Raw genomic sequence first — 23,661 nt, forward strand, 5'->3', positions numbered from 1 at the left:
TTCCTCCATTTTCTCAAAGTTACGTGCCATAATATGTATGTCATCGGCGAAGCCAAATAGCTGGACGGACTTATTGAAAATCGTACCACTCGTGTTAATCCTTGCCCTTCGTATTACCCCTTCCAAAGCGATGTTGAATAGCAGACACGAAAGACCATCACCTTGCCGTAACCCTCTGCGGGTTTCGAAGGGACTCGAGAATGCCCCTGAAACTCGAACTACGCACATCACCCGATCCATCGTCGCTTTGATCAACCGTATCAGTTTATCCGGAAATCCGTTTTCGTGCATTAGCTGCCATAGCTGGTCCCGATCGATTGTATCATATGCGGCTTTGAAGTCGATGAATAGATGATGTGTGGGCACGTTGTATTCGCGGCACTTCTGCAGTACTTGGCGAATGGCGAACATCTGGTCCGTGGTGCAGCGTTCGCCCATTAAACCCGCTTGGTACTGCCCCACGAACTCCCTTGCAATTGGTGCTAGTCGACGGCATAAAATTTGGGAGAGTATCTTGTATGCGGCGTTCAGCAATGTGATTGCGCGGTAGTTGCTACAATCCAGCTTATCGCCCTTTTTGTAGATGGGACACACGACACCTTCCATCCACTCCTGCGGCAAAACTTCCTCCTTCCAAATCTTGGTAATGACCCAGTGCAGCGCTCTAGCCAGTGCCTCACCACCGTGTTTAAATAGCTCTCCTGGTAGTTGGTCAACCCCAGGGGCTTTGTTGTTCTTCAGCCGGCCAATCTCCTCCTGGATTTCTTGGAGATCCGGAGCCGGTAGAATTATGTTCTGCGCGCGTTCCCCCAGGTCCATCACCATACCGCCGTCTTCGTCTGCCACATCGCCATTCAGGTGCTCTTCGTAGTGCTGCCGCCACCTTTGGATCACCTCACGCTCGTTCGTAAGAAGGTTCCCGTTTATGTCCTTACACATATCAGGCTGTGGCACGTGGTCCTTACGTGAACGGTTCAACTTCTCATAGAACTTTCGTGTGTTATATGCGCGGTACAGTTGCTCCGTCTCTTCACGGTCTCGATCTTCCTGCTGACGCTTTTTCCTCCGGAAAATCGAGTTTTGTCTGTTCCGCACCTGTTTATATCGTGCCTCGTTCGCCCTCGTGCAGTATTGCAGCAATCTCGCCCATGCTTGCATTCTTTTCTTCTACTAACTGCTCACTTTCGCCGTCATACTAGTCGTTTCTCTGATCCGGGGGCACCGAGCCAAGTGCAGCGGTTGCGGTGCTACCAATGGCGGATCGAATATCTCTCCAGCCACCTTCAAGAGATGCTGCGCCTAGCTTGGGAGTGCCACTTCCAGCTGCTGCGCGTATTCTTGGGATAGTCTACCGTCTTGTAGCCGTCCAATATTAAGCCGCGGCGTCCGACTTCGACGCGTGTTGTACACTGTCGAGAGTTTTGAGCGCAGGCATACTGCAACGAGGTAGTGGTCGGATTCAATATTCGCACTGCGGTAAGTGCGGACGTTCGTGATGTCGGAGAAGAATTTACCGTCGATTAGAACATGGTCGATTTGGTTTTCCGTTTCTTGGTTAGGTGATCTCCATGTGACCTTGTGGATATTTTGCGGGGAAAGAAGGTGCTTCGGACTACCATTCCGCGGGAGGCTGCGAAGTTTAAAGCATCGTTGGCCGTTGTCATTCGATACGGTGTGCAGACTATCCGGTCCGATGACCGGTCTATACACTTCCTCCCTTCCTACATGCGCGTTCATGTCACCGATGACGATTTTGACGTCCCGCAGTGGGCATCCATCGTATGTCTGCTTCAGCTGTGCGTAGAACGCTTCTTTCTCGTCGTCGGGTCTCCCTTCGTGAGGGCAGTGCACGCTGATGATGCTATAGTTGAAGAAACGGCCTTTAATCCTCAGCTTGCACATCCTTGCGTTGATTGGCTGTCACCCAATCACGCGTTGGCGCATCTTACCCAGCACTATGAAGCCCAGCACTATATTAACTAATTTGTAAATTTAAGTATGCTGAAGGGTTCATTACTAGCACACAAGCGGGGATCCATAATAGGCATAAGGAACATGTGAGATTGGAGCATGTAAATCAAATGGGGGGACCATAATACGTATATAAACAAACTCGACGTTGCGTACCCGGGGGTGGGTCAATTCATGGAACAGTGAGGAGCACAGCAGCACTAGAAGTAGTTGGTACTGCATACAGGTGAGCCAGGACGGCTTGGTTCGATGTGGAGTGCCAGAGATTGACAGACGAGTAGAACGTTTCCAAAAGCTGAATGTTTATGTCGGGTACCCAGATGAATAGAGACCGATACAAGGAAGCAAGTGCAGCTGAAAAACGAACCCACCGCCGCGCACGAAGAAAAACAGTATGAAGAACATATGATTACTGAGATGCAGGAAAGAATGTAGCAGAACGATATGCGGAGGTTTTAGGAGACTGTCAATAGTGTGCGGAGGAAGACAGAATCGAAGTGGTTGCCAGGTGGAAGGAACACTCCAAGCTTTGTTGAATAGTGGATGCGACTGTGCATGAAAAAACTTTAGCGACGATGCACAAGCTGCGGAGTCGCCTACACTGATGAGGTTGGAAAAGCCCTTCAAAAGGTGAAAAACAATAAGGTTGCAGGAAAGGACCAGCTCCCGGGTAAACTTCTCAAACATGGCAGTGAGCAGCTTTATGGAGTTCTGCATCATACTAAGTCGAAAATATGAGAAGACGAGGAATTTACATTTCCCGTCAAAAGTTTTTATTCGCTCAATCGATTCTTTGGCTTATTTAAAGTCAACTTTCCCAAAGAACCCATATTTTTTGAAGCCTCTAACTATTTTTAAAATCGAAACCAAAAACCGAAAAAGTGCTGCACGTGTGAACCGGCCTGAAAAATTCACCCGATGTTCGTTAAAAATCGGGCCAATCTTAAAAAACAGCACTTTTTCGATTTTTGTTTTCGATTTTAAAAATAGTTAGAGGCTTCAAAAAATATGGGTTCTTTTGGAAAGTTGACCTTAAATAAGCCAAAAAAACGACTGAAACAATAAAACGAGATACATTTTAGGAGTAATACGAAGGGCAGGGATTGACACGAGTGGACAGTGGTACGTTTTTCACGAAGTCCGTTCAGCTATTTGGTTTCACCGACGACATTGTTGTTATTATGGCACGAAAAAAAGATGGAACTTGGATTATTTTAACTTATTTGTTTGCTATGTTACGTCGTAGTTTCCTTTTCGTAGACCATATCTGTTCATGAAGTCCCACGGTTGATCATCTTGTCCCTCCCCTCCCAAGTGTCCCTGGCTTTAGTACTTTCGACGAGTGATGAACTGTAACATTTTTCAAATAAATAACGAAAAAGAAATATTACAAGATGAAACCGGTGAAGTCAGCGGAAGTTTGCATTGCCTGTTGCCAGTCGTAACGAATGATCATCTGCCTTCGATAGCTCAGTTGGTAGAGCGGTGGACTGTAGCAAGAAATTAGGCGGTTTCCCTCAGTAAACGAATCAAAGCAGTAATCCATAGGTCACTGGTTCAAATCCGGTTCGAAGGATATTTTTTGTGTTTGAGTGGCATTTCTGAGTATCGGACAAACGATTTGCGTCATAAACGAGACGTTGTTTGCAAGTTACAGAGAACACCTCTTTGATAATGAATGTTTTCTCTAAAAATGTTTTTTTAAGCAATGACAAGTTTAGTTCCTATACCCATATTGAAGAAACAAGTGGAGCTTCTGCTCTGTAATTTTGTTTAAAAGAAAAAATGAAAAATACGACTCATGAGTTGATGTTCTATGACTCGATATGGACTCTACCATATTCATGCAATTAAAACATATTTATTATTTATCTACTTTTTGATCGCATATTTGTAACATTTGCATTTTTGTTGGCTTTGTTAATCGTTTAAACATCGTCCCCATAAACTCAAATAGTCCAGATAAGTAAAATTGTATTGCCCTGCTGTTAGCTATTTCTATTCTTTGAACATGTCACTAGTTTTACATGAAATCATCAAATAGTTTTCCAAGCAACTTTCACTTCACATCTCAATATTTACATACTTAAGTCAATGGTCGTCCATTTCAAATGGTAGGTCAATTAAGAGGAATAGCAGAGTCTGCCAAATTTTGATGTCTGTCAAACTTTTTTGAGCATCAAAGCATTCACCAGTCACTACTAATGATTCATTGTGTTAATGTGTCATTTTGCTTTCCAGGTTAAGACGATCATATCACCAACCTTCGATAGCTCAGTTGGTAGAGCGGTGGACTGTAGAAAGTGTGGCAGGGGAAAATATATGTCTGTACCGAATCAAAGCAGTAATCCATAGGTCACTGGTTCAAATCCGGTTCGAAGGATATTTTTGGTTTGGACTGATAATGGTTTAAGGAATTTTCATGGATGACATACAACGTTTGACTCAATGTAAAATTTTATGGTCACAACACCAACACCTAGAACCAATGAAACTGTATAATATACAAATGCAATGGGGTTGAATTCAGAGAAGAATGAGCAAATCTCTCACTTATCATCTCTGTTTGCACTCATGATATGTAGCATATCGTGGGATACGTTTTTTGTAAGCTGTAACGATAATGAACCGATTCGGGGAGACATACTTCATGATATATTTCCTTAAAAAAGTTTCAATTGAGGCTTGAAGTTTAGCTTGTTTCACATAGCGTACACAGCTGTGCGCATGCTCTCCAATGGCAATTGCGCGGGAACGAAGCGTTTGATAACAGCTTGTCGGTGGAGGGTACTTTTTAAATTCGTTTCCTTTTCCGCGCTTGTTAGAATTAACCTTTTTAATGGCTTATTGTGATTGAGAGCTGAAAAAAATATGAAAAAATTAGGAATATGTTATGAATTTTAGAAGCAGGAACCCTTTTACTGGTGATTGCCCGGGGGCATTATGCCAGAGTGTAAAATAATCGAAATTTTTTAGTGAAGTCCTTTTTTCTTCATTCGTCAGTTCACTTCCGACACATTCATAGTCGGCTCTGGACAGTCAATATTCAGTTGAATATTAGTCATTGAATATTTATGCACACTTTACAAATTAATAAATTATCTGAAATCTGAACACGTTTCAAATGAGTAAAGTGATTTATCATACAGGACTGAATCCGATTTTCATCTGCGAGGCACTTTCAGCGGTAAACATCAACATAAACAATGATAATTATGTTTTTTTCTGCACATAGTAAACACATTCAGTGACAGTCGAATGAATGAGTTCGTGGAGTAGTCGTCTGACTATGTCATTCTATGTTTTGAATATTCATGCGATGTTTGTCAAAATTCGGACCGAAGTTGCTTCATGAAGATGAATATTTTAAGCTCTGGTCATTATCACATAAGCGGAAAATATATTGTGTATTCGCATAAACGATTATGTTTCGCAATTACATTTATTCTTTTCAATTTGATTTTCTATAGTTACGAAACTGTATTTAAGTGTGATATTTTTATATTCAAAATGACGAGTGTGTAACAACCTTCGATAGCTCAGTTGGTAGAGCGGTGGACTGTAGAAGTAGTGATTGGATGGAATTGTTCCGATCCGATGCAGTAATCCATAGGTCACTGGTTCAAATCCGGTTCGAAGGATGTTTTTGTCCCTAATGCGTTACTGAATCAAATACCCTTTAAAAGCAGCAGCAGCACATCATTTTATGTAATTCTTTTCCCGGAAATTAACACTCAATCTATTATAGTTGGCATTTTAAATCAAAATCAATATTCTATGATACTGTTTAACGTCCATCATATGGATGCTGGAAGCTCGATTGTTCATTATTAGTCACCTATGAAGTGCATTATATAAAAAATCGGTAGCAGGCCACAATGATTGGATTAAATACAACAAACCTTCTTACGCCCCGAATCCCAATTAACAAGCAGTGGAAATTTCCGCTGCACCATATCATTGGTGCAAATAAGCGTGAGAAATTCACATTCGCAAGTTTCGCAGTGAAGTAATAATATTCACTGACCTTGATACGCGGGAAACCTCCAGTTTTGGACCTGAACCGAAACGAAAGGAAAGGGCACGATGCATCTCTCCTTACGCGGCGACGACAACGGCGAAAGGTAGAAATGCAAGCCACACAGCAACGGTCCATCCGTACGGGGGGGAAATATAATGACCACTTATTAGGGCCTTCGCGTACATGAATGAATGTGCGTTGCGCCCAGTACTCAGCAGACGAAAAACTGCACTGTCGATTAATTTATGCTTGCACCTAGATTCCCCCGTTTCTCAGAGTGATGTTGTCCGCTTGTGTGCCTTTTTGAGTTTACTTCCGTTCCGGTTCGGTCAGCGTTGATCAACGGCAACGATGGGTTGGCGCGCTGGCACTGTCCATGTCCATGTCCTCGATGTGCATTCGAGTCAAAACACAGTGAGCGAGGGGTGTTGTCTGTAATTCAAGTGCGTAAATTTTGCAAGTACAGTGAGCGATAAAGAACGCGATAGGTTGGAACTGGTTTTCTTTCGGACGGATGCACTATTTTGGGTACGAGGGGTATGTCTATGTTGTGTGAAACAAACAGTTATTTATTTAAATAAAAATGAATGTACTTTCGAATGATCGACTGTTTATTGTTATTTTAACTTAAAACGGCTACGCAGTCTTTAAGGATTAAAACAAGATTTATATTTGTCCAACGTTTCGACACGGGGTTGATGTCTTCATCAGGGGAAACTATAATCAATTGGGTAATGAGTTGTGTGTTATACATATTTGTTAAAATTTGACTTACAATATTATGTTTGTTCCTTGTCTAATGTTTAGTCTTACAATAACTGTCAGGTTTGGAAATTTGTGGTACATTCTGTGAAATTTGACTTGATTATGGCACAATATTGAACATTAAAACGATATCGATTAACTTACATTTTGGAAACACTTATTTGTAACATAGATGACACTGGCAAATAACACAGATTTTCTTTATCAAACCGCCTGATTGCAAACCCCTCTTTTTTCCCATTTTTCATACATTGGTAACCAAGATGCCCTATCTGAGAAATTGACTAATCTCTAGAATTCTGGCTATTTCGTTTGACTCTCTTCGATTCGTCTATACATTTAATGTGGTTCAATACAGATGCGTATGTTGTGTTTAACCCTTCTATGTCTGTCCGTTTATTGACGGTGTGGTTTGTGTTGGTTATATGGCACATTTCTAGGAAAGGCAAAGTGGATGTTCTGTAACTATGATCAATGATTTGTGTACGTTCTAGATTGAATCTGTGGTTGTGGTTGATACAGTGTTGGATTAATGCAGTTGTTGATTCTATTAGCGAGATTTTAGCTACTTTCAGTGTTAGTATTGGCATCGTTCAGTAGTTTTTCTAATTTGTTTACATTGGTTTTGTGTCCTGCTAGTCTCTTTTTCAAATATTTTTTAGTCATGCCTACATAACTACTCTGACAATCATTGCATGGAATTCTATAAATAACATTACTAATTTCTTCTTGCTGTTGCTGTTGCTGCTGTGTAGCTGTTTCAATTTGGTGTGTAGATTGTTTACTGTGTAACATTGCTTTGTGGTGATATAGATATCTGCATAATCTTTGGACAGCATTTTTGTTATCCTCTGTGATAGAACCGGTACGTATGGAATGGATCTGTATGATTTACTATTTTGTGTTGTTTCAGGGTGCTGAGAAACCTGTACTTCATGTTGTACATCGATGGGTCTGCTGGTAGTATGATGATGCTCGAAGAATTCCGTTATTTGGTGGTTGGTGTTGACGACAGTATCTGTTTGTTCAAATAGTGGTGTTGGCTGGTTGGTGGGACGATGGGCTGCTGGCATGATGGCTGGCTGGGTGGGTGGTTTGTTGGGAGGCTGACACAATGGTTGGCTTGGAATGGGTATTGTTGAGTTGGTGTAGGGTGGGCAGTGTGATGGGTGGGTGGCCTGCTGATTTGGTGATTGGCTGGTCGATTGTGTAACTACGGCGTGTTTCAGGTGGATGTTTTCGTGATTTTTGCTGATGTACAGATGCAGTAATCGGTTGATTAACTGTTTGGGATAATTATTCATCTGAAGGTGTCGATGAATCGTTGCTGCAATTTCTTTCGTTGATGTGTTGTATGTAAGCGAACACACCCTATGGATAAAGTTGTTGGCTACATTGATTTTATGCTTTGGTTGATGAAATGATGCATAATTCAACATCCTCCCTGATGCGATAGGTTTGGCAAACCATTCAGTGGATAAAGTTTGATTTTCGTTGCGTATAACAGTCATGTCCAGAAAAGGAAGTTTTCTGTTCACTTCGGTCTCGATGGTAAACTGTATTCTCGGTTCTACCTTGTCAAAAGCATCCAGTACCAGGTTTTCGGTGTTCGTTGGGATTGCCATGAAGATGTCGTCGACATATTTCTTAAATATTGTAGTCTCAAACGGTAGAGCACTCATAGCTGTTTGTATTACCGAGTCAAGTACAATGTCCGAAACAATTGGAGAGAGTGGATTTCCCATAGCAGTACCAAACGTCTGTTTGTAGAATTGTCTTTCGAAACAAAAATAGCTAGCTTCCATACAAAATTCCACAATCTCAATGAAGAGATCTAGGTTGATTTTGGTGTCAACTTCATTCCAGCGTTCTATGATATTACGAATAACCAAGTGACGTGGTACATTCGTAAATAATGATGTCGCATCTAGTGAGATCATTATAAAATCTTGGGGTAATTTGCAGTGGTTTACTTCCTTACAAAAATCGAACGAACTCTTCGTACTATATGAGCTATGGAGGGAATTTTGGAGAATGTTTGCGATGTACTTGGCCAACTTGTATGTTGGAGCCGTTATGTTGGGAATAACGGGGCGGAGCGGCAATTGTGGTTTGTGGGCTTTCGGTTGACCATAAATCCTCGGACACGTTGCATTGTTGGACGATAATTGCTTGGATTGTTGGTAGTCAATCAGCTTTAAGTCTTTGAGCCTTTTTATTATGTTGTTGCTTTGAATCTGGTATCTGGATGTAGGATCTGCTCGTACTTTGAGGTATGTTGATGGATCACTAACTAAGATACGCATCTTCTGATCATATTCCTCTCTCATCTTGATGACCGTTCTTTTCCCTTTGTCCGCTGATAGAACACATATCTCTGGGTTTGAACGTAGGTATTTCTTTGTGGTGTCTATCGCCGTTTCACAGAATTTCGTGACGTTGTCTCGTGTTTCTACCATCGAGTGGAAACCATGAATGAAATTTTGCATAACATTCACGATTTGGCAACGGTTTTTATCTTGCACCTTTTTGTCGGTGTTTGTAAGCAGAATTTGTTCTGTTTCTGCTAGGAGGTGGTAGAATGGCACCTGCGATAGTGACGTTATCGGGAGAGCGAACTTTGGACCAAGACTGAGGAGATGTAGGGTGCTAGCTGGGATCTCTAGGTTGGTTGCGTTTAGGATGGCTTTTTCGTTGAACGATGGTTGCATTGCATCGTTCAGCTTGGGCGCCTGTGTTATGTTGGTGAGTTTCTTCGACGTTTGTTTCTCTTTTCTACTCAGCCAATTGATGTACGCTGACTGTTGTGTATCCACGAAATCTTGAGCGATCCTTACGTTGGAAAGAGATTGCAATCCTAATTTTGCTGCGTGCATTTGTGTAGTGATCTGCTTTATCTTGTAGAACGTTTGTTTGATTTCTAGATTCAAGATAGCTTTTTTGAATCTGTTGATAGTCCTATCAATCTTATTGATGTATGGACCATTTTCCGATAAAAGCTCATGTACGTATTTGAACGAGTTCACTATGTGTGTAGTTCACAAATTTCCAAACCTGACAGTTATTGTAAGACTAAACATTAGACAAGGAACAAACATAATATTGTAAGTCAAATTTTAACAAATATGTATAACACACAACTCATTACCCAATTAATTATAGTTTCCCCTGATGAAGACACCAACCCCGTGTCGAAACGTTGGACAAATATAAATCTTGTTTTAATCCTTAAAGACTGCGTAGCCGTTTTAAGTTAAAATAAAAATGAATTTAGGTTTTTTTTATCACGATTAAACTCACGAACGAATTGACCAACATGTTCCATTAGCGTGTAGCAGCACAGATTGCACGATGGAATTAAACTTTTTTTTGCATTCCAAATGGCTTATACATGTTTTGTTGATTATGTATAACGCATCCACTGGGCAAAATAGCCTCACTCATAAAATCCCTCATATAATTTGTTGTAGGACATTTATGAATCAATATTACCATTACAATCCCTTCATATTCACTTAAATTTAACGATTTGCGATTCTTTCATCTTATCCGTAAGATTGGTCGTTCAATCCAAAACAAACAACCTTGCGTTCATTATTATTTTACATTTCTTTTTCTTCTTATTGGCATTACATCCCCACACTGGGACAGAGCCGCCTCGCAGCTTAGTTTTCATTAAGCACTTCTACAGTTATTAACTGCGAGGTTTCTAAGCCAGGTTACCATTTATGCATTCGTATATCATGAGGCTAGCACGATGATACTTTTATGCCCAGGGAAGTCGAGACAATTTCCAATCCGAAAATTGCCTAGACTGGCACCGGGAATCGAACCCAGCCACCCTCAGCATGGTCTTGCTTTGTAGCCGTACAAAGTTTGTGTACATTTACCATTCATCATTTTACACCATCATTTGAGTTGCCCCTGGCCCATTTTTAAAACATTTTTTATATGCATTAGAAAGTCATGAAAACCTTGTTGTTTCGAATAGGAGATCATTGTGAAATGTAGCTGGTTTTGTAAATTTTGCATCTACACGTTGAAATGGTTGGCACACCTTTGGGCATGTATAGATCGCCAAAAGACAGATATAAACTTTTATTTCTTTCGCCATTACCTACGGATTATTATTCCTAATTTTTATTGTTTCTGATTGCAATCCATGCATTGCAGGAACATTGTTTTAGCGGTTACAAAAAAAAAACAAATAATCAACAATGAGCGTTGACAACTGTTCATTTGTTAGCTTATAGGTTGCATCGGCGTCATAATTTGACTCTCAAGACCACCAAGTCTGGAAGAGGTTTTATGTAGCATGTTCGATGTGAGTGTATTATAATACCTTTACTCCTGAACTGGAACGTATATTAGGTTTTAATTATTGCAATAAAACTGGCCAACTGGCCGTGACATGGTTGTATAGCGGTCTACAAGAGGATGTGAGAACTGGGAAGTCTGCATGAGAGGTTTTGAGATTAGGTTCCGAAGTACGCTATAAAACTCTGATACAACCTCGATTGTTACATGGGAATGATAGTGCCGTTCCTCTGCACGCCGGATGCTCCCGTGTGCAATGTAGGTTTTTCCTCCTACATACACCCCGGAAATAATTTTCTGATGTTCACACAAAATGGTCATGTTTGAGGACCAAAATCTCGATTTCTAGCGGTTAGATGGAGGACGTATTTGGCATCCCAGCCTAAGTGACTTAAATTTTCAATTAATGATGGTTTAGTATGAATGTTTACTGAAAAGGTACGTCTTAGTTGGAAATAATTATAAAGCGTCTCTTCTTCTTCTTCTTCTTCTTCTTTTTCTTATTGGCATTACATCCCCACAGGTTTACGATTGATAATTTTAAAAAAGTCTCCCATTTAGCTCGCACAATACTCTATATTTTACAACCATTTGTTTTACTTCTAATTGATCCAATTATTGAAAATAAAAATGAAGATTTCAAAATTTCGCTCTTCATTGCCATACCACTGAGCCGGAGTGATTCTTAACACTTTTACAAAACGGTATCATTGAAAAAACACCTACCTGAAAATCGTCACATACAACCAAAGCTGTTAATCACCACACAATAATTTTAAACACACGCACTTCAATTCTGCCTATTTGTTCTTTTCACCAGAACTTATTTAAGCATATTATAATACATTTTAAAATGTATCCTCAAACCGATCAAAAAATCACCTCGGCCCAAGTGCTGCCAAAAGGTCAGGAGCCTTTTTTTAGTATGAAAATAATCCTTCATCGTTAATAGGTAAACTGTCCAATATTTACGTTGACGCTGTCATACTATTTATAATTATCTCAATTTAAAAAAAGTGAAATTAATATATTTTTTTAAGTGTTTAGAAGGAAATTTGATAAGTGAATATATATTCTCAAAATAAAAATTATTATGAATAATACCATCTGGCATCACACATCACGCACGTCACGTGCATATTTTTGATTACATCGAATTTCCTACCGTCCCGAGAGAGAGAATGAGAGTAAGATGTTGAGAGTTAGTAAAATATTGCGTATGCCGAAGAGACTTGGGGTATGCCGGAAAACCCATCGCTGTGACTGAAATGAGTGCTGCACCTTGTTAATTTAAATCAAATAAAAGTATTTTCAATTGATGTTTAGCAAAAATAGTTATTTTTTCAACAAAGGTGAACCCCATTGCAGTATTACACGGCCCACAAAACTCAGGAAAAGTTGCTCCTTGTCATAAATATGAATTAAATAATGCAGTCGTACGCATGTTAGGCCGGGAATGGGTTAGCGAATGCCTTATAATTATTCCCGGGGGTGTATAAAAGTGCTAAACTGCCGCTAAAAGCAGGTCCACCTTATATGAACAGTAAATAAAGCGAATTTGTGACCGCTTGCCATTTAGCGGCAGTCAAAATATGTTTGGTTTTAAAATAAGAAGTGTATTGCAAGTATGAAATAACTTGCAGCGTATTAAAAACTCAATCGTGTATCATAGTTTACAGAATTGTCATTGGTGCTCCCCTCGGTTGATATTATTTAGCTTACTGATAACAGCACTACAGACAATACTTACCCCCTTCTCCATCCCGCAAAATTGCATCAATTTGATGTCACCATATCGGACAGTAAATGTATACCAGCGTAATGGTCAATTGACCAACGGTCGGGCAAATCGCACGAGAAGACAGGAAGAAGTCTTCGATTCCCGCCATACCGGGAGCCCCTCCATCCGCTGTGATAAAGTGCAAATAATTGCTCCCCGCGCTCACATTTCCTGATTATCGATGATGTCGCGCAGAGGCCCTCTGACGGGGTATCTTCATCAAATCAGACCTAATAATTATACCCAGCCATGCCATCATTATTGGAACAGGGTTGATCACGATTGGGGATGGTGTTGGGGTGGGGTGTTGGGCAGTTTTCGGCGCAGTCGAAGTGGGCAATTAGTTTGAATTTCTTCGTCATTTCCTTAGCCCCCGGGCAGAATCGAACTCTGGGAAAGGACGCTTTTTCCCAGGACTTGACAACGCGGATCCAGTTTCGGTGGTTCTTTTTTGGCGACTAAGCGAGGTGGGTTTTGCACGTCGGCAACGAGTGGTTGGAGGGGATTCATTCATAAAAAAATCGAGTATTTTGCAGGTCGATTGCGTGATTGGTGTGATTACAACTACTACTCTAGCGGTACTACACAATCAGAGAGACTGTTGGATGTGTTCCTCAAGGAACTTGGTTGTTGGGGGAACTCGTTCTGTGATTACCGGTTTTTTGGAGAATTAATAAGCTTTGTATAGGACACCTGCGGGAATTGTTCAATATTATTTGTTATTTTCCAGGAAACAACATGTTTTTTTTTAAATTTCAACTTTTAGTATTATTTGCACCTTAAGCATGATTTTGAAATTTAGAATAATAAGTTAAAATATCGAAAATATTTACTACAGATGTTGTTTCGCAGAATATTCAATATCGTTTTAACTCAATGCTGACAGTATGTTTATTATTAAGGACTATCACGGTAGAGTCCGTAAGTAACTGTCACAAGGATGTCCTAGCCTTTATTTAATAGGCGATCAACATATCTAATATTTTTGTATGCTGCAACAGAGCAACAATGAAAAACTTTTTCCTTGCTGTATATAGCTTGTTTCTAGAGATTTATGCCCTTAAGCTAGATGTAATTTTGAAGTTGGATTCTACCTTGCTTGACCTTAACGATACTGCTGAACTATTAAACAAATTTTCTAGTGACGTAAAACAAATTGAGTAATATTTCTTTTTTTTTCTGACGTGATTGTTTTGTATTTTGTCAAAAACAATGCAATGTTCAGAAAATTATTTCTCAGAACAACATAATTGTTCGGTGTCGTTGATGCTGCATAAAACACAATCAATTCCCTTTCAATAAAACTATAAATTATATTATTACCATTTGAACTTGATAGTCGTAAAACCAGTTTGATCCCGATTGCCCGAAATGACCCAGACCGGAATTTGAATCAGATAAAATACTCGTCACAGTTCCACCTTGGTGGACCCTTCCGAGAGCATCGAGGTATCAAATTACCTTTAAGATGCATTAATTAGTCACTTTTTCCCTTCTCACGGGATGCTGCTCAAGAGGCTACAATTTGGCACTTCTCATAAAAAAACTTCCCATGGCAAAAGGCAAAACTGGTCTTAAATTTTGAAATTAGCAACTTTTTGAAACGGCATACACAGGAGTGTTTTTGCAATTTAGCTCGCAGAAATCGTTTGGTAATTATTGTTAAACCAGCTTCTGATATACTTGCGCTCAACTTTTCGAAAGAACCGATGTTCATACAAACATCAAACCGGGCGTAACAAATTAAATTATTGCTTCTAATTCTTAAAATATGTTGAAGCTATTGAAATATAAGGTAAGGACGAAAATTAAATACTAATTAGTTACTAAAATTAAGTACCATTTGGATTGTCTGTGAGCAATTTCACATGAGCCATTAAAAATCGGGTTTAAAGACTTGTTTTAGATGGGTACCAGATTTTGTTTTAAGGAAATTCCAGAAAAATCAATGAAATACTCCCATGTGCAGTGTAGTTGCCTTTGCTTGCTAGCCGTGATTATTCCCGATTCTGACTTCCTTCACCATGTGGCTCCGGCTGACGGAGTAGTTATCCGCGGGCACCAAAACAGATTGACCATCATAATAATAAACGTTTGATGCAGCGCATCAACCAACCAGCTCACGAAGAGACCGAGCAAAATGCAACATCGAGGAGTAGCAGCTGTGCAGCCTTCCTAGCAGCAGCGGGAGGAAGCAACCTGGCAGGACAGAGAACGAGAAACACTGTCGACTTGATAAGTATCGTGAGAAACTGAAAGTCCCAAATCATCATCCCACCGCACCCCACTCCGCGACTGAGGGTGCTGTTGCTTCTGCTGGTGCCGATGGGCCTATTCTGTTCTTTGGTTTGTGCATTTCCATTACGTCACAGAAGTGTGCACCGCGTGCTGCACCCTGTTGCAGGTTGGTGTGAGCAAGAGCGAAAGCAAACCGATCAGGATATCGCCCTCCTTGTCGTAACTTTCTCACAGTTCTGAGCCTTTGTTTGTTTCCCATTATTCCGTACGGTCGACCGAAGGGAGCAGCTGTTCCGTTTTGTTCTACGCTCGGTTTTGTTCAGCCTGCCAGAACGAAGCAACGGTCCTTTGCGTGCGGGAGGATAACACAAGAGAGAAACGAATGAATGGTTCATTTTCTCCTCCAGGCTTTCATAGGTTTGTTCGGTTTGTTAGGAGAATCATTTATGATTCATCGCAACAGTGTTGGCAAGCTGCACCACTTATCACATATTTATTATAATGTTACGTTTTGATAGAGCAAGTAAATTGAACTCAGCTGAATTCAATTGACTTCAATTGAATTCAATGGCCAAAAGTTGAAGAGGTTGTATGAAACAAGTGAGTGGAACCTTGAAGCACCTACCCAAACTAAACTTTAAGTTTACTACAGAATTGAGCGCCAGTCCAACATAGTCGTGTTTGTTGTAATTTGGTTTGGCGGCGGCGTGAATCGGCGTGGCGATTTTTTAAAGCATCTTTGGAAAAATATCCAGATTTTTTCGAGAATTTTCCTAGACTTGTCTGGAAAAATCACCTGGATTACGATGGAAAAATACCGTGCACACCCTAACCAAGTGAATATTTCAAAGTACAGAATTATCACTGGAAATTTATTTCCAAGTTCCCCCAGGAAGTAATTCCAAATTACCCCAGCTCTTTTTAATTCCCATCAAATCATTTCAGAGTTTTCTTGGTAAGCTTTTTAAGCTTCCCCCGAGAAACTCCTTTGAATCGTCTTAGACGATTGAATACATTCCACTAAAAAGAGCTTAAAATTTTTTTTTTGAAGACTCTTTTGAGTTTCCCAGAGATTTTTTTTTCAGAATTGTTCTCCGAAGATTCTTCCACAGACAGACGTTCAAGAAACATGCAATAACTTATGCAAAAAACATTATCGTCCGGTTGCCAAGTCCAACTCGAAAACTGCAATGCTTTTTAACTTCAATTCGATAGTTGCCACAGTTTTGCAGTTATCGGACTGCTAAACTTCAAACTGATGTCAAAGCTAATGACAGCTGCATTGCACTGTACATTGAGATGACCTTTTATTGCATCTGATGTAGATCGACAACGGTTTGACGTCTAAAATGCGTTGCAGACATCGAACGGCAATCGTTAACTGAAAAGTAAACATATTACAGTTACCTAACGGCTATAATTAAGCGAACAGATAGTGTCACGAGTCACAACATTTTGGTGGTCGTAATTCTTGGCTTTGGTTTTAATAAGCAGTTTTGGTTTTAACTTTTGCAAATTATATTCAAATTGTCCCCTTTTTTTACCAGCTCTACTTTATGCTGTTTGATTTCATGAAAATGCATGTACACGTACAGTAGCCGTTCGATAAATGCAACGCCTTTTAGACGTCTCATTTTCACATTGTATGAAGGGTGTCCACAGTTAAATTTCATTACTCAGATCTGCTCGCTGAAAATACATCTCTAAGCCTATTGTCATAAATTTCTTGAAGATTGAAATACAATATGTCAGTTTCAAGTTTCAAGCTTGCTTGATTTTTTTAAATCTCGTTTTATATTTATAGTCGATTATCATAGTCCTAACTAGAGTCTCGGTCTAGAGGGGGCCATGGTATGGGAATTCTGAGAATAACATTGGAAATTTTTTTAAGATACTTAAGTACCGATGAACAAAAATTTGGAATCGTAAAGTGTTTTTTATGAGTTATCAAAAACAATCAATTACCAGAATAACATGCGTTTTCTCAGTTCAATCAAAGTTAATTGCCTATTTCCGGGGATTCAACCACCCGACTTGGACGTTAATTTACAATGTTATGAAAACTCATATGTGAATATGTACGTTATGTGGCAGACATTGATTTGGAAAATGTATTGTAATCACTTTCCCTTCGATGGGACTCGAACTCATGACCCTACAGTACGCTAGACTGGTGCTTTAACCAGGTGGGTAAAGCGCTTATATGACCACAAATAGCCTTCTTCGACATAAACACTAGCTTACTCAACCAAAATTGTTTGTTGAAGTGTGCTCATTTTGATGTACAGGGGTTAGACAAAAAGGATGAGAAAGGCAAAATTTTGTCGAAATTCAAATTAGCATAACTTTGTGAAAAATCAACCGATTTAAATAAAACCGGAAGCATTGGACGCAGAAATTCTTCTTGTTTCATATACTTCATATAAATTTTGGGATGGTTTGCGGACACCGAAGATGTTCCGGGTTAAACAGGTGTATGTTTAAAACACATTTTTTCCGCTGCCTGTCAGTTTTTGTGACGTAATTTTTCAACATGTTTCTCGAATGTTCTAGAAACTAAAACTCAATAGCAGTCCAATGAAGATCTAGAATCCGTCGAAAATACGTCGAGAAATGGCCATTTCTGTGAAATCGGTTCCGGGAATATGATAAAATTGATTATGGATTAAAATCGTGCGAATACGGTTATCAAACTTCATGTTTTTGCATGGTGAAGAATAAAAATACATTTTCAGGACCATTGAAGTAACTAGCCACCTCTTAGCAGTTCCCGGTGCCCCGGAGAAAGTGGCCAGATTTGGAACCAATCGGAACCATGTAATATTTGTATAAAAGTTCATGGTATTCAAATGCGATGATTACAGAAACATGTTCAAAACCGTGTAGAATTGGATCAAGGAACATGACCAAATTACAAACCAAATATAAATTTGCACTGGCAATAAGAAAAATTCACTGATGATTGTTGAACATTGAAGTTATTGAACATTCAAGTATCGCTGTTTCTATTTAATTTATCCTACTATTCATGATACAGTCAATTTTTCCGAAAGGTAATGGTATTTTCCATAATGCTCCGATACATACAGCAAAAATAATTAAGACGTGGTATACAGATCACAGCGATGACTTTCAACATCTTATGTGGCCTGCACAGTCACCTGACTTGAATATTATTGAGCTGTGGTCAACCCTGGAGGCAAGGATCAGAAATATTTTCCCACCACCATCATCACTGAAAGAATTGGAAAAATCTTTAATTGAAGAGTGGCAACAAATACCCTTGGACGTTGTTCGTAAGCTGTACGACTAGATTCTAAGGAGAGTTCAAACTGTTCTCGCGACAGAAGGTGGCCCACTCGCTATTGAAAATTACTTAAATATAAAATGATAATAAAAATACGCCGAGCTTCTTAAAATTTATCAAAAATAAATGAATTGGCAATATCGGGTTCAATATTTTTAGTTATTTTAATCATTTATCATATTTCTTGACCAACATTTGAAAAGGGCGTAACATACAAAATTTATTCCTTCTGATTCTTTGTATACATATATAGCTATATATGTGGACGAAGAATCAGAAGGAATTAATTTTGGCTGTTACTCCCTTTTCAAATGTTGGTCTATATTTGATCATATTCCCTGATCCAATTCACCAAGAACCTGCTACAGTGTGGCCAGTGAGTCTCAAAGCCCAGAACATGTTCTTATAATAATCGCATTTAAAAAACATGATATTTTATACTAGGGGCAGCAGGGACTATGTCCAAGGGCTTGACGATCCTTCTCCAGGCCATCTGCGAGTTGTGGCGCCTGCCTAGGATGTGGTGGGGGTTTGACAGTGAGCCCTGTTAAACCTCTATAAAAAGCTGCATGAATCCGCAAGTAGGCTCCGCCAAAGCGACCGTGTGCCGCTCAAAGCGCACAAGCCCAAGTCCTGGTGTTAGGTGGGACGCTAAACAGCCCTGACACGACGGCCCTACGACGAGACAGGAGGTTTGCGCAGGCCCAATAAGCCGCCTTTAAAAACAACTATTACGAACGACATAGAAGATAATACGACTCGATACAATCGGCAACGACCTAGGCGACGAATAGAGGAACACGATTGGAACCTTGAACATGGAACTGCAAGTCGCTAGGCTTCGCAGGTTGCGACAGGATAATCTACGATTAATTACATCCCCGCAACTTCGATGTCGTAGCGCTGCAGGAAATCTGCTGGACAGGACAGAAAGTGTGGAAAAGCGGGCATCGAGCGACTTCCTACTACCAAAGCTGTGGCACCACCAACGAGCTGGGAACCGGCTTCATAGTGCTGGGAAAGTTGCGCCAACGCGTGATTGGGTGGCAGCCAATCAACGCAAGGATGTGCAAGCTGAGGATAAAAGGCCGTTTCTTCAACTATAGCATCATCAACGTGCACTGCCCACACGAAGGGAGATCCGACGACGAGAAAGAAGCGTTCTATGCGCAGCTGGAGCAGACATACGATGGATGCCCACTGCGGGACGTCAAAATCGTCATCGGTGACATGAACGCTCAGGTAGGAAGGGAGGAAATGTATAGACCGGTCATCGGACCGGATAGTCTGCATATCGTATCGAACGACAACGGCCAACGATGCATACCCGGATAAAAATTTACAGTACCTTGTATGGTATAATCCATTGGAATACAATAGAATGTATGATGAACAGTACAATCTATTGTGCGTTTATTGTAGATTTTTCACGGTTAGAAAAATCCTTTATTGTACTTACATGACAAACACAATAAATTTAAGTGTTACTGATACATTTTATTATCTTTTTATTGTTTGCTTATGTTTTGAATTGCGCATCCAAAAACTAAACAAGCTGTAAAAGTATTTCATCTAGGAGATCAAAAAATCCCTCTTGTAGACAAAAATAATATAATTTTTGAATATTTTATTGAATTATAGTATTGATGGAATAACAATTGAAAACAATGAAATAACAATATCTTTTATTATTAGATGAAAAATAAAAGTTACGCCAATTTTATTATATATTTTTTGATAAAAGGTTTTGGAATGTTCATGTTATGAACAATTCGTATTTTGAAAAAAAAAGTGACAAAATTTTCATTTTCATGCATTCTGTTTACTCGAAGAAAGGGTGGTTTATTTTGAGCGTGTACAGTTTTGTTTATAGTTTGTGAAAAAACTGGCATGGTGTAGAAGTGTCCCTTTCATTGGTGGTAGGCAAAAGGCGGATCATTGGCAGCTTTACCGTGTAATAATGGTAAATATCTATAGTGATACATATAACTATAATGCCGGATGATTTTGATGCGTTAGAATCTTTCAAGGATCTTTCGGGGGGTTCTTGATTTTCACCACCGAAGCAGTTCGGAACATTTTTGTTAACATGTATCTTTGTTTCTTTTCAGAACTTTGAAGCTAATGGTTTAACACTGATGTTGGCCGCCTTCACCTAATTGGATATCATAAAAGCTAATACAGGTAACTTTTCCTTTTCTCCTCGGCGTACTTTTTCTAAGAAAACTGACATGCTTTAATAATTTTCATTCTTCACAGTTTCAACAGTGAAGCCTCGAGTAAAGCTAACTTCGATCCACCCAAGGGAAAACAAATCGTAAGACAAATCAAATTCCCTTCGCCAGTAGCAGGAGTTACGGCGTGTTGAGTAAGTATGGTGGACTGCGTCATCAGCGCCTACGATTTCAGCGATTATGCATCTATGTTAAGTGACAGCAATTCGTGGCTCAATTAAATAAAAAATAAATAAAATGTAATTTACAATATATAAAAATATAAATATTTTTCTATATAAATAAAATCAATTGTAAAACATGAAATTGTATTGTATTTATATTGTAATACTGGAGTGTAATTTTTGATAAATCCTAATGTACTTCTATGGTAAAACAATAAAAAAAGTAATAAAAAACATTTACATCACAGTGTTTTCTATTGTTTCGTCCATAGAAATCATCCCATTGAAGAACCGTAAAATCAATTGTTTTGCTCTGAATTTTGTATGGAAAAATTTCGAAATTTTTATTGTAAAGATACATAACAACCCCCATTTTTTACTGTAAAAGTCCCATTTACCATTCATTTTATCGTGCAAAACCATAAACTCTTGTGCAATTTTATTGTAAAATTTTCGGTACATTCAATGGTAATTATTTTGTAATGAATGGCGAAGTAACGGTAAAATTTATGGGATTTCAATGATATTTTTTATCCGGGTAAACTTAGCAGCCTCCCGCGGAATGGTACTCTGAAGCACTTTCTTCCCCCGCAAGAATATCCACAAGGCCATATGGAAATCACCTAATTAAGTAACGGAAAACCAAATCGACCACGTTCTAATCGACGGTAAATTATTCTCCGACATCACGAACGTACGCACTTACCGCAGTGCGAATATTGAATCCGACCACTACCTCGTTGCAGTATGTCTGCGCTCAAAACTCTCGACGGTGATCAACACGCGTCGAAGGCGTCCGCCGCGGCTAAACATTGGGCGACTACAAGACGGTAGACTAGCTCAAGACTACGAGCAGCAGCTGGAAGTGACACTCCCAACGGAAGAGCAGCTAGGCACAGCATCTCTTGAAGATGGCTGGAGAGATATTCGATCCGCCATTGGAAGCACCGCAACCGCTGCACTAGGCACGGTGGCTCTGGATCAGAGAAACGACTGGTATGACGGCGAATGTGAGCAGTTAGTTGAGGAGAAGAATGCAGCATGGGCGAGATTGCTGCAACACCGCACGAGGGCGAACGAGGCACGATACAAACGGGCCCGGAACAGACAAAACTCGATTTTCCGGAGGAAAAAGCGCCAGCAGGAAGATCGAGACCGTGAAGAGACGGAGGAACTGCACCGCGCTAATAACGCACGAAAGTTCTATGAGAAGTTGAACCGTTCACGTAAGGGCCACGTGCCACAGCCCGATATGTGTAAGGACATAAACGGGAACCTTCTTACAAACGAGCGTGAGGTGATCCAAAGGTGGGGGCAGCACTACGAAGAGCACCTGAATGGCGATATGGCAGACAACGGTAACGGTATGGTAATGAACCTAGAAACACGCGCGCAGGACATGCGACTTCAGGCTCCGAATCTCCAGGAAATCCAGGAGGAGATCGGCCGGCTGAAAAACAACAAAGCCCCTGGAGTTGACCAACTACCAGGAGAGCTGTTTAAACACGGTGGTGAGGCACTGGCTAGAGTGCTGCACTGGGTGATTACCAAGGTTTGCGGGAGGTTTTGCCGCAGGAGTGGATGGAAGGTGTCGTGTGTCCCATCTACAAAAAGGGCGATAAGCTGGATTGTAGCAACTACCGCGCAATCACATTGCTGAACGCCGCCTACAAGGTACTCTTCCAAATTTTATGCCGCCGACTAACTCCAATTGCAAGAGAGTTCGTGGGGCAGTACCAGGCGGGATTTATGGGTGAACGCTCTACCATAGACCAGGTGTTCGCCATACGTCAGGTATTGCAGAAATGCCGCGAATACAACGTGCCCACACATCATCTATTTATCGCATATGATACAATCGATTGGGACCAGCTATGGCAGCTAATGCACGAAAACGGATTTCCGGATAAACTGATACGGTTGAGCAGGGCGACGATGGATCGGGTGATGTGCTTAGTTCGAGTTTCAGGGGCATTCTCGAGTCCCTTTGAAACGCGTAGAGGGTTACGGCAAGGTGATGGTCTCTCGTGTCTGCTATTCAACATCGCTTTGCTATTCAACATCGACATTGATATCATGGCACGTAACTTTGAAAGGATGGAGGAAGCCTACATCAGACTGAAAAGTGAAGCTAAACGGATTGGACTAGTCATCAACACGTCGAAGACGAAGTACATGATAGGAAGAAGCTCAAGAGAGGTCAATGTAAGCCACCCACCACGAGTTTCTATCGGTGGTGACGAAATCGATGTGGTAGAAGAATTCGTGTACTTGGGCTCACTGGTGACCGCCGATAACGATACCAGCAGAGAAATTCGGAGGCGCATAGTGGCTGGAAATCGTACGTACTTTGGACTCCGTAAGACGCTCCGATCGAATAGAGTTCGCCGCCGTACCAAACTGACTATCTACAAAACGCTTATAAGACCGGTAGTTCTCTACGGACACGAGACCTGGACGATGCTCGTGGAGGACCAACGCGCACTGGGAGTTTTTGAAAGGAAAGTGTTGCATACCATCTATGGTGGGGTGCAGGTGGCGGACGGTACGTGGAGGAGGCGAATGAACCACGAGTTGCATCAGCTGTTGGGAGAACCATCTATCGTTCACACCGCGAAAATCGGAAGACTGCTGGTGGACTGCGTAGCCAGAATACAGTAATACGGTGCAAATGGTTTTCGTCAACGATCCGACGGGAACAAGAAGATGAGGTGCATAGCGGGCAAGGTGGATCGATCAGGTGGAGGACGATTTGCGGACCCTCCGTAGACTGCGTGGTAGGCGAAGTGCAGCCATGGACCGAGCTGAATGTAGAAGACTTTTATGTGCAGGACAGGCCACTCCGGCCTTAGTCTGATAATAAA

The 23,661-nt window shown here is 40.6% G+C and overlaps 1 long non-coding RNA gene and 3 other non-coding genes across 4 annotated transcripts; all 4 read left to right on the forward strand.

Annotated features, from left to right (window-relative positions):
- The first annotated feature begins 3,430 nt into the window (after nt 1-3,430).
- Nucleotides 3,431-3,547, forward strand: Trnay-gua (transfer RNA tyrosine (anticodon GUA)). Its single transcript has 2 exons — nt 3,431-3,467; nt 3,512-3,547. It is a non-coding gene; the product is annotated as a tRNA-Tyr (tRNA).
- Nucleotides 3,548-4,234: 687 nt separating this feature from the next.
- On the forward strand, nt 4,235-4,354 carry Trnay-gua (transfer RNA tyrosine (anticodon GUA)). Its single transcript has 2 exons — nt 4,235-4,271; nt 4,319-4,354. It is a non-coding gene; the product is annotated as a tRNA-Tyr (tRNA).
- A 1,145-nt stretch (nt 4,355-5,499) lies between these two features.
- Nucleotides 5,500-5,612, forward strand: Trnay-gua (transfer RNA tyrosine (anticodon GUA)). The gene is made up of 2 exons: nt 5,500-5,536; nt 5,577-5,612. It is a non-coding gene; the product is annotated as a tRNA-Tyr (tRNA).
- Nucleotides 5,613-20,277: 14,665 nt separating this feature from the next.
- LOC134214361 (uncharacterized) lies at nt 20,278-20,842 on the forward strand. The gene is made up of 3 exons (XR_009979751.1): nt 20,278-20,362; nt 20,511-20,583; nt 20,659-20,842. It is a non-coding gene; the product is annotated as an uncharacterized LOC134214361 (long non-coding RNA).
- Nucleotides 20,843-23,661: the final 2,819 nt, after the last annotated feature.

The sequence above is a fragment of the Armigeres subalbatus genome, chromosome 2 (genome assembly GCF_024139115.2).
Source record: "Armigeres subalbatus isolate Guangzhou_Male chromosome 2, GZ_Asu_2, whole genome shotgun sequence".
NCBI lineage: Eukaryota > Metazoa > Arthropoda > Insecta > Diptera > Culicidae > Armigeres > Armigeres subalbatus.